General features: G+C 32.8%; 1 protein-coding gene across 1 annotated transcript in view; it reads right to left on the bottom strand.

Moving 5' to 3' along the window:
• Positions 1 to 16,796, bottom strand: part of LOC126881977 (farnesyl pyrophosphate synthase) — a 140,242-nt gene that overhangs the window by 13,797 nt on the left and 109,649 nt on the right. The window lies entirely within an intron of this gene.

Raw genomic sequence — 16,796 nt, 5'->3', positions numbered from 1 at the left:
ACTAGGTCCAACGTTGTGGAATGTCTTGTACAATGGGGTTTTAAATATCGATTACGGTAGAAACAACATGGCAGTAGCCTATGCGGACGACCTTGCTATATTGGTCACCAACGACATGTACTGGGACCTTGTGGAAATCGTAAACGAATGCTGCGAGAAAGTGAACAGGTGGATGGAAAATAATGATCTTGAACTTGCAGGTCACAAGACAGAAGTGGTCATCCTTAAAGCTCCAAGAAATGGGCCGGACTTGACCTTCCAAATAGGTAGTAGCCAACTAGAGCCGACGAACTGTGCGAGGTATTTGGGTATTGACCTGGACAGAGGCCTAAGATACACGAAACACTTATTAAGAGTGGTTAAGAAGGCAGACGAACGGACGGCAGCTATCCAGAGAATAATACCTAACATTGGAGGGCCCAGCAGCAACAAGAGAAGTTTGTACCTCCAAGTGGTGCAGTCGACCCTTCTATATGGAACCCCCGTCTGGATCAGCGTACTAAAATACCAGAAGTACAAAGATATCATAACAAGGGCCCAAAGGAAGCCTCTTTTAAAAGTGGTGAGCGCGTACCGAACCACTTCTACGTTGGCCTTACAGGTGATAGCGGGCACTCTTCCTATTCACCTGTTAGCCAAAGAGAGACAAATGCTGTATGAAGCACACGATGGCCACTTACAACAGGTGAGAAGGACCATACGAGTAAACATGCTAATGGAATGGCAAAGGGAATGGGAGGTACAGACCACGAAGGCTCGCTGGACCAAAACACTGATCCCCGATGTTGTAGCTTGGTACAACTGTAAATTTAAACGGGTAAATTACTACTTTACTCAGTTTCTGACGGGTCATGGATCTTTTAGGTCTTACACATATGGCATCAAAAAAACCAACGATGATATATGCACCACGTGTCACGAGAGGGACGATGCGGAACATTGCATTTTCCGGTGCAATGTTTTCGTCGTAGAACAACAAAGGATGCAGAATAGGTTTGGCGCTATCTCGCCCAACAACATCATGCAGATTGCAATGACCAGCAAAGAGAATTTCGAGTGTATAATCGACCATGTAACAAGCATCATGAAAAGAAAGTCTATAATGGAAAGATTAGAACAAGCTGGGTGAGGGAGTCTACTTCCTTCATAGCGGTCAACTGTAAAAAAAATAAAAAAAAAAACTTTATTCTTTCTTTCTTCTTTATTGTATAAAAATGTATCGAGTTACCTTCTCTTTTTTTTTCTCAAATGTTTCCAAGTTCCTTCGCTTGGGAACTAGATCTTTTCCCTACACGCTCACCGCTATTAGGTAAGTGTTGTAGATATAATAAATAGCTCTAAGGGCACCTTTAATCCGGTCTGCGCGGGGTATCCCCATGTTTCGTTCGCTAATGAACTCGTCCAGGGATACCTCGGGTCGAAGAGGGGGTGGTTTTAGTTGGTAGGTGATCTGGCAGGGATGTCCGAAGGGGGCCCTCTGTCACTTAGTTTTGACACCGTGCCGTCGGCGTATGTCTCTGGTTTTGGTTGAATCCAACAGTACTAGGGACACCTTCCCTAGTCGATTTACGAATCTTTCCACCTCATTCCAAAAAAAAAAAAAAAAAAGATTCTTCTTTCTAGAACTGTCCACCCGACTATTTTTCCTGCAGTCACTAGATGTAATCAATTATACCTTTCTAGCTGTCTCATTACGTGCTCAAAACACATTCACTTTGTTTTTATGGGCACAAGTAAACAAGTAATAATCCAAAGTCACAATTTTCTATCACTGATTTAGATTTAAGCAATTACGTTATGACTATTGCTGGTCAATGTACTTATTTGAAAACTAATTAATTCTAAATTCATTCAAATTTTTTGCATATAAAGAATAATTTAGTCGGACATTAAACGTTGAAGGCACCACGGGTATTATAGATAATAACGCTTTCGGCCAACTTATATCCCTCGGGCCAAAGGCCCTCGGTATATACACCACTGACCTTAAGCGTTATTATCCTTATAATACCCTTGGTACCTTAATAACTATAATAATCCTGTCAGGATCGCCATTATTTCCATTATTTTCCATGGAGATAATTTAAACACATTGTTCACAAAAAAGGTTTTATTTTTAATAACATACATAACACATTAAGTTCACAAAGTAGTCCATGTGGTGAAACCGCACCCTTCTTAAAAAATTTCTGATTCGGTTTCTTTGTGGATTCCTATTCAAAAATGTCCCCTTTAAACAAATCTGAATAGTGCCGGGCTGAATTTTTGGGCAGAAATTGTTTAAACAATTTTTTTAAACAAGTAAAAAAGATCAGCTTTTTTCCTCTGGAACATATTTGTTTAGGTTTTTTGTGACAAGACTGCTCAAATATTATATTTTCCAGATTTAGCAATACAACTCACACTTACTCTAAGGATAAAATACACTATATTATAATCCCAGATACCTACGGTATCAAAAGGATTGATAGACAATTCACGACTATTAATCTCACTGGTCGTTCTTTACCATAAAGATTAACCTTTTTACCATCAATGGGTAGGTACGCATGGATTATCTAGTAAAATACAAATTTTTATATCTTTATTGTATCGCAAATTTGAAACGTGACTTTTCATGAGATAAGGTTTATACCCAGTGTAATGTATTTGCATTTTAAAATATCATTTTTATTATTCTTTGAATTGAGAAAAACATTTCCGTTGTTTATGGTTCCACCGGTACCCAAACAAATGCGCCTGCAGATATTTTTCAGAGAAGGGTGTTTTAGATTTTATGGCTTCTTTCAATTCTTTGGAAGCGGTTGTCGTGTAATTTAGTGTTGTACTGATGGCTTAAAGTTTAGAGTTAACAGAAAAAAATAATAAATAATAAAAAAATACTTATAGACTAAATACAATAGGGGGGTCCATGGACCCGTTGACCCCCCCCCCGTATCCGTGCCTGGATGGAAGTATACATCTGTAACCATTTTTTATTCAATTTATTTTTGAAACAATATAATGTGTTACCAAAGTTATTTATAAATCATTTTTCAATGGTTACTAAACCCCCTTATCAGTGATGAGAATTCCGTTAACCTTCACGTATTAAATATTACATACTTATATATTTTTTACATACTTCTGTTTTTCCTTTTAAAAAATATAAACGAAATGTTTTCGTTGAAAATATCCTTTTAGTGACACAACCCCCTCCAGGCCGAAACTAAATTTTTTGAGTAGTATGGACATCTATAAAAATAACCTATATGTTTCCTGCAGCCGATTTTGATGATATACATACATAGTTATAAACAAATGAAGATAAAGAAACTGTAAATTTTCGCTTTTTTCGTCTATTACCAAATAGTTAAGCATTTTAAAGAAATTTTGAGTTTTTATAAATATTCATAACTTACGTAAAAATTAATTTAGAACCTTCTTATTACACGGAATGCTGAGACTTCTGGTGCTTAAATCATACCCTAAATTTCAAATCAATTGGTCAAATAGTTTAAAAGTTATTTAATTTGTTTATCCCAAGTAAATTTTTTTTGCAACCCTATAAGTCAGAAAATGATGAAGTTACAGTAATACTTTGGATAGTTTACGAAAGAAAAATATTTATGGTGTATTCCACGAATATACGACTGTTTTGGATTATCGCGACAACGAATATTTTAGTGTGCAACATAAGAAGTACATACGAAAGTATTTTGCTCTAATAATTACTCCAATAAACAACAATATAATTTGCAACTTACTTTGGTTCTTCATATTTTGCACAGTAAAATTTCGTTGTCGCGATAATCCAAGAGGGTCGTATATTCGTGGAATGGGGTATACACTATTAATTTAATAAAAAAAAAAAATGACAAAAAATAATTTTAAATATTGCAAAATTATTTTGCAAGAACATGTGAATTAAAAAAACGGGGGGGCTAACTACGTCCCTAATTGTCCTAGGATAATTGTTTTTCTTGCTAAATGTGTATAAAAGTCAGTCTTTCTAAATATGAAAAAATAATTTTTCTACGGATAACGGTTAAAAAGTTATTCTAATTGTTTATAAGTAGGCAAAAAATCGACATGCTTTTGCAAAATAATTTTAGACTGTTTAAAATTACCTTTTGTCATTTTTTTTAATTAAGTTAATAGTATGAATGTTCTTCTTTCATAAACTGTCCAAAGGATTACTGTAACCTCATAATTTTCTGACTTATAGTGTTGCAAAAAAAATGAATATGGGATAAACAAATTAAATAACTTTTAAACTATTTGACCAATTTTGCTTTAAAATTTAAAATAATAATTTAAGAACAAGAAGTCTCAGCATTCCGTGTAATACAGTGATGTCATGGTGCGGGAACGCCGTTCCGGCACTGGTTAAGAAAAAAAATAAATAGAGAATTTAGGTTTTGAAACAAAAATTAGCAGTGCGTTCAGGGCCGCGCCGTCCACGTGTGCAATGTGTGCGGCGCACACAGGCGCCCGCAAATAAGGGGCGCCACTAGAGTTTTCACAAAAATTTTAAGCGGATCAAAATAGCACTTACCCATTTTTTTTCAGCTTCTACCAAACGTTGGGATATCATAAAACAACACTTTGCAAGTCTGGCCTTCAAGCATTTTTTATCTAATACACGCTGGTCCAGCAGAATTGATGCTTTAAAGCTATTATACAAAAATTTGTCAGAACTTTATTATGCTTATTAGGATAAATTAGATCGTGATTGAAATTATCAAGCTAGATGTTTAGGAGATAGTTGTTAGATAGTTGATAGATAGATGTTTAGCTTAGTTGCGCAGTATACATACCTATGGTATAAAGTTCTGATGAAAGTTAACTTCGTTAGCAAAATTTTTCAATCAAAAACAATGAATATGCAGCTGACCTTAAATGTTTTACAAGAGATAAAACAATAATTGTTGCTAGAGTTTTGGACATATATCAAATTTAATGATGTAATTACTACAGAAAATGAAACTGCAGAGAAACTGAATGTGGAGCCCAGTTATCAACCAGTCACACAGTTACAGCTTCGTAAAAAAGCTGACAGTTCGATTACGAACATAAAAACGAACCGATTTTGAATTCTAAAATGTCATACAAAGTTAATTTCTTTCATTGTGTGTTCTCGAGCAAGCATTAATGTCAGTAAACGAAAGATTTTCATATTGGAAAATCATGTTAATTCTTTCAAATTTTTTTATAGGTAATTTTAACGACATTACAGAAAACTCACAATTAAAACTTTTGTGAAGAAACTTGGAAAACTGAGATTTAATGATCATCTATATCTATATTATAGAGGGAGACGATTTGTTTAAAGAATTATATGAATTATACAGCTTTAGCCTTTGTTAAAAGAATTAAATAATGATGTTTGTAAAATTTTAAAATATATTAAAGAAATTAGCTGTTTCTTCTTCTTGATGTGCCTATCCGTGACGAATGTTGGCGATTATCATAACAATATTTATCTTAGCTATGTCCGCGATATGCAGAGCGGAAAAGTTGCACAGATGTTGTGTTGAACCAGGTTCTGAGGTATTTTAACCAGGATGTTTTTTTCTTGCTGGACCTCGCTTTCCAAATATTTTTCCTTGCACGATGGCTTGTAGTGGGGCATATCTGGATTCATTTCGCATAATGTGTACAAAGTATTCTAACTTAGAGTTTTGATCTTGGTCAGTTCTTCTTCATTTCTCTGAGGACCTTCTCATTTGAGACCCGGTCAGTTCAAGAAATTTTAAGAATTCTACGGTATAGCCACATCTCAAACATACTTTTGATCAAGGTCCACGATTAAACACCATAAAAAAATGACAGAGACCATAAAAAAAAGACACCATACGTTTGAAGGTGGATTTAGCTTTTCCAGTGCGCGCTCTTGTTTCTTGGTTGTTAGTCCATTCTTCATTTATTATGGTGCTGAGGTAGTTGTGTGCGTCACTCTTTCTACGGGGGTTTGGTTGATTTAGAGTTGCCCTTTTATTATCTTTTTCGTGCTAATGATTATAAGCTTTGTCTTTATTACGTTTATATTGAGTCGACTGTAATATGTGATTTTGTTCATAAGGACTTGTAGGTCTTCTAGGTTGTCCGCAAATATTATGGTGTCATATGCATACGATGTTATTTAGCAAGTACCCGTTTAGTAGAATACCTTTTTCAGTTTCGTTCAAAACTTCGATAAATATTCTTTCAAAGTTGAGGTAGAAAATTAGAGTACAAAATACAGCCTTGCCTCACTCCACGCATGATGTTCACGTATTCGGTGTGTTCACCTTCAACTCTGGGTTTGCAGTCTCCAGTAAATGCTGGAAGGGGCGAAAAGTGAATTTTTCTAAAATAGATATTTATTTTCAAATTTACCTGTATCTTTCATTATTTATGTTGTTATAGCCACTTTACACGATGCAAGTAATTGCGAAATTTATTGCACAAGTTATTGCAGCAAGAACTTCTGCAATAAGTTGCAACTAGCTTTCTGCAATAAAGTGATTACACGGTGCAAGTAATTGCATAAACTGACATGAAATGGACACAAACTTTAACATACCATAAATTTTAGGTTATGTTGTTTTTACAAATTAAAAATGTAATTTTTTGAGTAGAGTTATCAGATATATTAGATTAAAAATGTTAGATTATAGTTTGAGAAAATTATAATATGTATTATGTATAATAAAATCAATTAATACCTAATGCAAGTATACCTATAATACATTATTCATTTACAAAAGGAAACAACTTGTTAAATACAAAAGAAATAAAAATAGAATATAGTTTCTTTAATCCCTATGTTGCATAATTAAAGTTATCCACCAGAATAATGTTATCTGTGAAGCGTGAAATTGGTAAAAAGTTCCTCTAGTTTTGTCAAAAATTGTTTAGTTTGAAATTTAGGATGACAGAATTTCAAAACAAACAGTGTAGCCTTAAAAGTTACTAAAAATATAACCAAATTGCAGAAAAAATTGCATGAAAAATAGGACATGTTCTATTTAGCTGCAACTTCTTGCAGCAAGAAATTGCTGCAAGAAGTTGCAGCTTTTCTGTGCAATTCGCGTATGACACGATGCAATTTCTATTGCTGCAAGAAATTGTGCAATTAATTGCGCAATTAGTTGCATCGTGTAAAGTGGCTATTACACCAAAGATTTATTTTTACTTAATTATTTTAACTTTTATTTCCCGTATTTTAAGTTTATTTTCCTGTTGCATATATGAGAATTTTTAGTTATTTTTGTTTGGTTACAATAAATAATTGTTCATTTGCACATTATTTAATTTAACGAGACGATTCTAAATGCGTATTTTTGGGCGCCATTAAATGATTTGCACACGGGCGCTAACACGTGCTGGCGCGGCACTGAGTGCGTTCTGGCACTTCGTTCCGGCACTGCTAATTTTGCCATGACACCACTGGTGTAATAAGAAGGTTCTAACTTAATTTTTACATAAGTTATAAACATTTATAAAATCTCAAAATTTATGACTTATTTTGCAATTTTCTAAGCAACAAATAAAGATAGACATATTCAGCGAACGCCATATTGAAGTTTTTTATATGATTTATGAGTTTATTATTCTCAAATTTGTTTAGAATGCTTCACTTTTTAGTAATAGACGAAAAAAGCGAAAATTTACCGTTTTTTGATGTTCATTTGTTTATAACTATGTATATCATCAAAATCGGCTGCAGGAATCATATACATAGGTTATTATTATAGATGTGCATACTACTCAAAAAATTTGGTTTCGGCCTGGAGGGGGATGTGTCACGAGAAAAATCTTATTTCTCTGGACTACTGATAGGCCAATGCCAGTCACTTCCAGAGGACATGTGAGGAAGTTTCCTCCTACTCATTTCATAGACCGCACCGTGGGCGATCCGCCAATTCAAGCATATGCAGGTGCCGTCGTAGTCTACAGTGGCCGGTAAGCATACTGACCATCAGGGAGCATCTTCTACTAACTAGAAGAAGACGTTGTGCTGTGAAATTTTTTGATGGCCCCACTATGTGGAACCTAGCCTGTCTCAAACCTCCACAACTGGCATAGGAGTCCTGGAATCTCCGCAGAAGAAGTTCCCTGAGATTACCCCGACCAGTAGTGAAGGGCACCCCAATCTTATGGACTTATATACGAAACATTTTTATTAAAGAATGAAGTAGTAAGATATTTTGTTTTCTTCTCCCTTTTTGTGCTCGATAACCCACCAACTATCCTTGTAAACTAAATATTTTATCTAAGGCCATCGGTACATAATTGGCAAATATTTTACGGCTATCCATACTTTCTGTCTTTACACGGCAAATTACGTGTAGTAAAATTCTCACTGGTATGGATATGTAAACATTACTACTTGACAATGCCATCATTAACTTTAAAGAGATGGCTTTTGAATGTTCTTGGATAACTGTTACCTGTATGATTACAAATTATTAATTTAGTTAATAAATATGATAATTTTTTCACTAATTATGTATTCAGTGATTGTAATAATTTATATACTGTTCAACAAAAACTAATACTCAATCGAGAAAAGAGGAAAAGTGTTAAAGTGAATTTTTAATAATATATTGTTACTATGGAACGCTTACAATTTTGAACATCTTTAACAACAAAATACTTGGATCACAGAATATATCCTGGTCAATTCTCTGCTTGGATCGTCCATAAATAACAAACAATGAACTTTTAATCAATTATATATCAAATACACTATCAATATTATTTAATCAACTTAAAATATTTCCGATTCCATGTCAAATATTTAAAATTGTCACTGTCTTGTCATAATACAGTGGAACTTGCTTAATTCAAACTTCCATAATTCGAATTTTTATTATGGTCCCTAGCATTTCCTATATAAGTAATGGTAAAAAGTCGTGAATAATTCGAATTATATTTTGGATAATTCGAACTTTTCTGCTATCTTTTCTGAATATCTTACAATCTTTTGTCATTACTGAGAAGCTAAATTCTAAAAAGCAGCTAAAAATTTCGGATCTCTTTGGAAAAAATAAGGTTGGTCTTTTTTATAGCTTGCAAATGTTTTAATTGGTATTTTTGGCCGAATTTTGTTAGCCCATTTTTTTAGGGTGACAAAACTCAGGCAAGAATAGGAACAAAAACATCTCAAGCGATAAAAATAATCAGCTATTTTTTTTTGCTGATCAACTATTGATATTTATCATTTGCAGATGTTTTTGTAGGTAATCCTTGTTTTTGTAGATTTATTTTTTAATTCGAATTTTTGGATAATTCGAATTTTTTTACCGGTCCCCTGAGATTCGAATTATCCAAGTTTCACTGTATTCTATTTGACTTAGTGCGTTGCATGACAAAGCTGGCGAATGTTAGATTTGGAAAATATCACCACGGACATGGTGTCCATTTTTTTCAAATCCTGAAAAAACTAATAAATATTTTTAAAAAATTTAAACGCAGAATGAAAGACTAAATTATTATCGAGGTTCGAAAGTCCCTTAGAATAAATAAAAAAGTTTCTTTTGAACGAAATATTTGAAATTAAAAATCACACTGCATTTATCTTAGTTTTTCACCCCTGTAACTAATTAAAATAAACATTACAGAAGTTTTCAGGGACTTTCGACCCTCGGTAAGAACGTAATATTTCATTCTGTGTTTAAATTTTTTAAAAATACTTATTAGTTTTCTCAGGATTTGAAAAAAATGAATCCCATTTAAATAGCATTAGAGCCGAAATTACGTACCCATCCCCTTAAATTAACGGTCGTACTCTTTTTTTTTTCGAGATAATAATAGGCGTTCTGCAATGTTGCAGTTTTAAATTATATACATAAGCAACGGCCGTGAAATTAAAATGTGTATCATAATTGGGTTAAGACGACACGCAAGTTTCATCATTAGCTCGCTTCAGGCATGCGGGAAAATTATTTAGTTTAGTGTATTTATTTCACAAAATTTGGTTTAACAATATTATCGAACATGTAATACAGCGAAATCTACCCTGCAAAGTATATCAAAACATTGAGTTTTAATGTATTTTTTTAAATACATATGTATATTAAATGCAGGGCCATTCTCCTTAGAAATTTTGAAATCTGTATTTGATGCAAGAATATTTTGACGTATTAAGTGTTTTATTATAATAACAATTTTTATTAAAAATCCTTTATAAAAGGTATATTTATTAAAAAGTTCACTTTCGGCGAACTTTTTCGGAATGACAAATCCATCTTCAGTGCTGCTTACAAGGTATACAATCTTTAGAATTTCTATATAGAGTGAGTTTTATGTATGGAAACACTCAATTATCTCGAAAACGGCTTCCACGATTTTTATAGATTTTGGTAGGTAGGGGTTTTCTAATGCGGCCGATATTATAGTGCTAATTACATTGTTGTCATATTTTTCGTTTTTCTGGAAATCTAACGAACTTTCTTATTTCAAATGGAACCCCTTGTATATTTTTTGCGTTTTGAAGTCCTTAGAAATACCGATTATTTTTCATGTTATATTCCCTATACCTAAATGCCATAAGTTCGAAGTTATTGCTACATTTATTTAAAAAAAATTTAAACAAATTATAAAAATCAATTTTTTTGGCCCGGGTAAACATTATTTTAGGTTGTTTGGATCATTGGGAACAAAAAATATCTTTTGTAATTTTTCTCTAAAATTAATCGTTTCCGAGTTATAAACAATTTAAACCTGAAAAAATCGAATAATAATTATTCGCCATTAAATGTCGATTTTCAATGTTCAAGAGCACAAATTAACAATGTTATTTTTGAAACTGCGAAGTACCCAAATTCAAGTTCAAGGCTTATTTTATCAGTTACCGATAAGTAATTTGAGATTGTTTCACTTTAAAACATTGTTTTTTAGTTGTTAATGTAGCCCGATCGCCCCTCCTCTTATATGCACTTCATTAAAAATTAAAAAGCAATGTTATACAATAAAAGGAGGCAAAAAATCTTATGGTAAGCTATTAGAAGAAGAGTTGGGCTTGAATTTAGGTACTTTAAAATTTTAAAAATTATATTTTTTACTTGTGTTCTTGAAACATGAAAATCGTCATTATTCGATTTTTTTCAGTTTTAAATTGTTTATAACTCGGAAACGATTACTTTCAGAGAAAAATTACAAAAGATCTTTTTTGTTCCCAATGATCCAAACAAACTAAAATAGTGTTTATCCGGGCAATTGATTTTTTTTTAATAAATGTAGCACTAACTCCGAAACTATGGCATTTAGGTATAGGGAATATAACATAAAAAATAATTAGTATTTCTTAAGGACTTCAAAACGCAAAAAATATACAGGGTGTTCTATTTGAAATAAGAAAGTTAATTACATTTCCAGAAAAACGGAAAATATGACAACAATGTAATTGGCACTATAATATCGGCCGCATTAGAAAACCCCTACTTACCAAAATATATAAAAATCGTCCAAGCCGTTTTTGAGATAACATACAGTGTGTTTCCATACATAAAACTCACTCTGTATGTATAGAGTTAGTTTAGAGAGCTTCTCTATGGGCCATCAACCCCATACATAGTTGGGAGTTCTGCGTTGCCATGACGTTAATCACATTAAAGTTATCTATAAATATGTGTTACATAGTAATTATTACATTAGAATTAGTACATTAGTTATTCTTACAGTATTAGTGTTATTTTATCTAAAACAATGTACCTACATAATTTAATAACAATTTTATACCAGTTGAAGAATTTTTACCCATATATTTTTAGTGGCCATATATACAGTGATGAGCGCGCTAATAACCGGCAAAATAACGCAAAAGATAAAAAACATAATACATTGCGAAACAAAAAGAGATGAAACTAGTGGAGGTGGAAATTATCGTTATAAACGTATAAATTAACATTACATTACATAGTTTCTCACCTTTAGATGTATCAGAGGAGGATGACAACTATCACTGTGACAGTAGAATTTTATAAAATACTCCTGTCACTGACCTCTAAAGAGGTTTACGTTTATAACGATAATTTCCACCTCCACTATTAATTTCGTTGAAATCATATAAGTATAACTTCTTACGTGCGTACAAAGTACACACATTCTTTTTTTTTATACAATACTTCTTTTCTAAAGTCTAGAATCTAGATTCTAGATGATGCCAGAAAATACTTACTACGTAAGTTATAAGCTTCTTTATCAGCAGCTGTGGGATTCCCACCAAGGTTCTGAAACTACTTTCTTTTGGCATATCTAATTAAACTAACATGTTGATATGGGATTAAGCCGTAGCTATTACTGTAATGAAACACATTTTTAACTAACTAATGTTGCCGTTTCGATTTCCACTTCGGAAATCGTTCTCAAAAAGATTATTTTAAATATTCTGCGAAAATGTATAAACAAGCTATACATTATGAATTTATAATGAATAACTTTACAAGTTATTCGTTATAAATGTAATTTTTACACATTACAATCAAACCATAATATACAGGGTGATTCATTAAGAATATCCAATCTCGAAGTTGTAGATTCTAGAACTCAAAATAATACGATTGAACCCAAATCGCTTAAATAAAATGTGGCTCCTTACTTAGTTACAGGGTGTTTTATTTAAAAATTTAATAATCATTTTTACCCAGTACTTTTAGCGCAATATTTCGATTCTCCAATACTTTCTATGTACCGGGTGTCCCAATAAGAATGGCTCTCGGCCATATCTCAGGAACGGTTTATAGTAGAGCTTTGAAATAAAAAAAATTATAACAAAAGTTGCCTCAGGAAAAGCCTGGAAATTATTTTCATAATTGTGGGTCCACCGCTAGAGGGCGTAATTGAATATCAAAAATAAAAAAATCTAAATTTTACAAAATTTTTCTAATGAAGGGGCACTGGAAATCCGATTATTGTATTCTTCATCAAATTCTGCGCATATTTGATTTAACAAGTTTAACTCTACCTTTGCAAATAAGAGGTGGGGGTGAGTGGGAACCTTGTTATGAAAAAATGGCTGTAAGTCCGGTTCTGCTAAATCAAATTTTGAAAACTGGGTCTTGTTGAAGACAGATCTTTTTCTTCAATGTAAGCGTGATAATTTTGAACCATCCTAATAAGTAATAAGCCAGCTGGGAGGCGTTATTTAATTTTTTTCAGAAATCTAGTTTTCTTTGGAAAATATTAAATACAAGTATGCATTTTTAATCATACTTTATAAAATTAGATTAAATTAGCAATAGAATAGCGAAAACCGCATGTCGATACCTTTTGTCTATCTCAAGATATCTCGAGAAACGTGTAAATTTTATACATAACTGTTACTATCACCGGTAAACTAAGTTAATGAAAAGTAGTGTGCTGTGGAAAAAAACAAAATAACATTTTCCAGATGTCAACGTATAAAAATATAATTAATTAAAACAACAATATAAAGAGAAACAATACTATTAAAATTAAATATAACACAGAACAAAAAGAACTACTTAGTGACGACCTAAATATTCAAATTGTTGCCCATCATACACTACTCTAGAATACATTATCCAGAGAATACTAAACGCCATTCAAAGCATATCGAGAGCAGAAATTGAGACTGCTGTTCAATCTACTCTTGAAAGAGTAAATGTTTGCAACGAAAATGATGGGCAAAAATTTGAACGTTTATGTCATCACTAAATAGTTGTTTTTATTTCTTTGTAATAGGGCTTTTCAACGCTTCTCATTTGTTTCGAGCCTCTGTCATATGCCGTATAATCCGTGTATAATATTAATGTACGAGATATGAACGAGGCTCGAAACAAATGAGAAGCGTTGAAAAGACCTAATATACGTTGACAGCTGGAAAATGTTTCTTTGTTGTTTCCATAGCACACTACTTTTAATGAATTATTTCGTTTACCGGTGACAGTAACAGTTATGTTTTTAAATTTACACGTTTTGTAAGATATCTCGAGATAGAAAAAAGGTATTAACATGCGGTTTTCGCTATTATGTTGCTAATTTTGTCTAATTTTGTAATATGGTATTAAAAATGCATGTTTGTATTTAATATTTTCCAAGGAACACTAGATTTCTGAAAAAAATTAAATAACGCCTTCTAGCTGGCATATTACTCAGTAAGTTGGTTCGAAATCATAACTTTTACATTGACGAAAAAGATCTGTCTTCAACAAGACCAAGTTTGCAAAATTTGATTAAGCAGAACCGGACTCACAGCCAGTTTTTCATAACAAGGTTCCCACTCACCCCCACCTCTTATTTGCAAAGGTAGAGTTAAACTTGTTAAATCAAATATGCGCAGAATTTGATGAAGAATACAATAATCGGATTTCCAGTGCCCCTTCATTAGGAAAATTTTGTAAAATTTAGATTTTTTAATTTTTGATATTCAATAACGCCCTCTAACGGTGGTCCCACAATTATGAAAATAATTTCCAGGCTTTTCCTGAGCCAACTTTTGTTATAAAATTTTTTATTTCAAAGCTCTACTATAAACGGTTCCTGAGATATGGCCGAGAGCCATTCTTATTGGGACACCCGGTACATTATATACTCTTCATTCGTAACAATAAAGTAATTTAATTTCGAGATATTTATAGAATAGTCAATTTACATGAACAGTATTGAAGAATCAAAAAATTGCGCTAAAATGGTAATTCTACCAGTGGTGTAGAAGGTGGGAAGGGTCAACCAGTCACTTTCACCTGTCGTACGCCTCTGGTAGTAGCCAGAAAAGTTTATTTAAAATAATTTAGTACGGTGTACAATACCTACACTTTCTGCCAAATATGATAAGGATATGCCAAATACTTTTAAAGTATTGGATACAAATAGTTAATATTTAACCCAAGTTGCTTTAATAAAATGCGTCTCCTTACTGAGTTACGCAATTGTTGATTTAAAAATTATTTTTTTGTACCCGATCGGTACTTTAAAAGTATTTGACATATCCTTATCATGCTTGCCAACAAGTGTCGGTACTGTACACCTTACTAACTTATGTTGTATAAACATTTCTGGCTACTACCAGAAGCGCACGACAGGGGAAAGTTATTGTTTGGCTCTTCCCAAATTGTACGCCATTGATGGAATTGATATATTAACATAATTTTTAAATTCTCCAATACTTACCATGTAAATAATATACTCTTCATTTGTAACGATAAAATCATTAGTTTTCGATATATTAGAAGTTAACATGAATAGGTCTGGATCCCGCGTATGAAAAAAAGTTGATTAATAGCAAGCTGAAAATTTGTTAATAGCTTAAGGGTGTCTAGTCGGATAAACTTTGATATATGGGAACACTGGAACAAGGGAAGTTTTAATTGTGGAACAGGTTAAAAAATTTGGAACGGTCAGACCACGAAAACGGCACATTTATTTTTTCTATGGATGCTATACAATGTGCAACTTCTCTCACTACTTACATACATTCAAAATGAACAATTTCTCAGGCAGTGAGAAAAGTCGGCCATTGCAGTGAGAAATATTTTTTCTCACGGGTTCACCGCCGGCTTACATACATATGATCGCCATTTCCATGGTAACATGCACAATACAAACACAATTATTTTTGTCAAACAAAATGTGTTCAAACTTGTCAAAACTTATCAAAAATTACATTTTAAGACTGTTCAACTGTGAATTATAATTTTAAATAAATAAAGTATATAAATATTAAGAATATTAAATACCTATGTGTATATATGTATTTTATTTCAATTTAGGCATATAATATACCTAGAAGCACCTAAATTATTTAATTTTGGAAGTTTGAACTCTTGACAAAAACGCATCCATAGAAAAAGTATAGTGTACAACACGAGAGAAAATGAATGACATATTTCTCTCTCGCTTGATTTGCGGCACTCGCCTCGTGCCTCGGCTCGTGCCAACAAACTTCTGCGCTCGTGAGAAATATGTCTTTTTTCTCTCTTGTTGTACAATATACTATTGTCCGACAGAACAGACTTAAACTCTCCGAACAGAGATTAAACTCTCATACAAAAATCAGACTGCTATTTATCACCTGTCATAATTCCTGTCATTTGACATATTCTACATGTTCCACTCATTAAAACGCCCATTTGGTGATAAATAGCAGTCTGATTTTTGTTTAATCTCTGTTCGGAGAGTTTAAGTCTATTCTGTCGGACAAAATAAATGTGCCGTTTTCGTGGTCTGACCGTTCCAAATTTTTAACCTGTTCCACAATTAAAACTTCCCCTGTTCCAGTGTTCCCATATATCAAAGTTTGTCCGACTAGACACCCTTAAGCTATTAACAAATTTTCAGCTTGCTATTAATCAACTTTTTTTTCATACGCGGGATCCAGACCTAGAAGGGTCACAATACATTAATCAAAATAGATGTGTCGTTTCATTTTCAACTTCAAATATCTAGAAGACTAATGACTTTATCGTTCCGAATGAAGAGTATATTATTTACATAGAAAGTATTGGCGAATCAAAATATTTGTGAATTTGGGAAGGGTCAGCCATTCACTGTCCCCTGTCGTACTCCTCTGGTAGCTAGAAACGTTTATTTATCATAATTTAGTACAGTGTGTAGTCCAAATATGATAAGAATATGTTAAATACTTTTAAAGTACTAGGTAAAAATAGTTATTAAATTTTTAAATAAAACACCCTGTAACTCAGTAACGAGCCACATTTTATGTAAGTGGTTTGGGTTAAATCTTAATATTTTGAGGTCTAGAATCTACAACTCAGAGATTGGGCATACTTAATGAACCACCCTGTATAAATTCCCATATCTCATGTGTTCTACTCTTTTACACCTGGGATACGCAACGACCAGAA

This window comes from Diabrotica virgifera, chromosome 3 (assembly GCF_917563875.1).
Source record: "Diabrotica virgifera virgifera chromosome 3, PGI_DIABVI_V3a".
In the NCBI taxonomy this organism is placed as follows: Eukaryota; Metazoa; Arthropoda; class Insecta; order Coleoptera; family Chrysomelidae; genus Diabrotica; species Diabrotica virgifera.
Note: the sequence above shows the minus strand (reverse complement) of the source record. Positions and strands in the feature narration are given on the sequence as shown.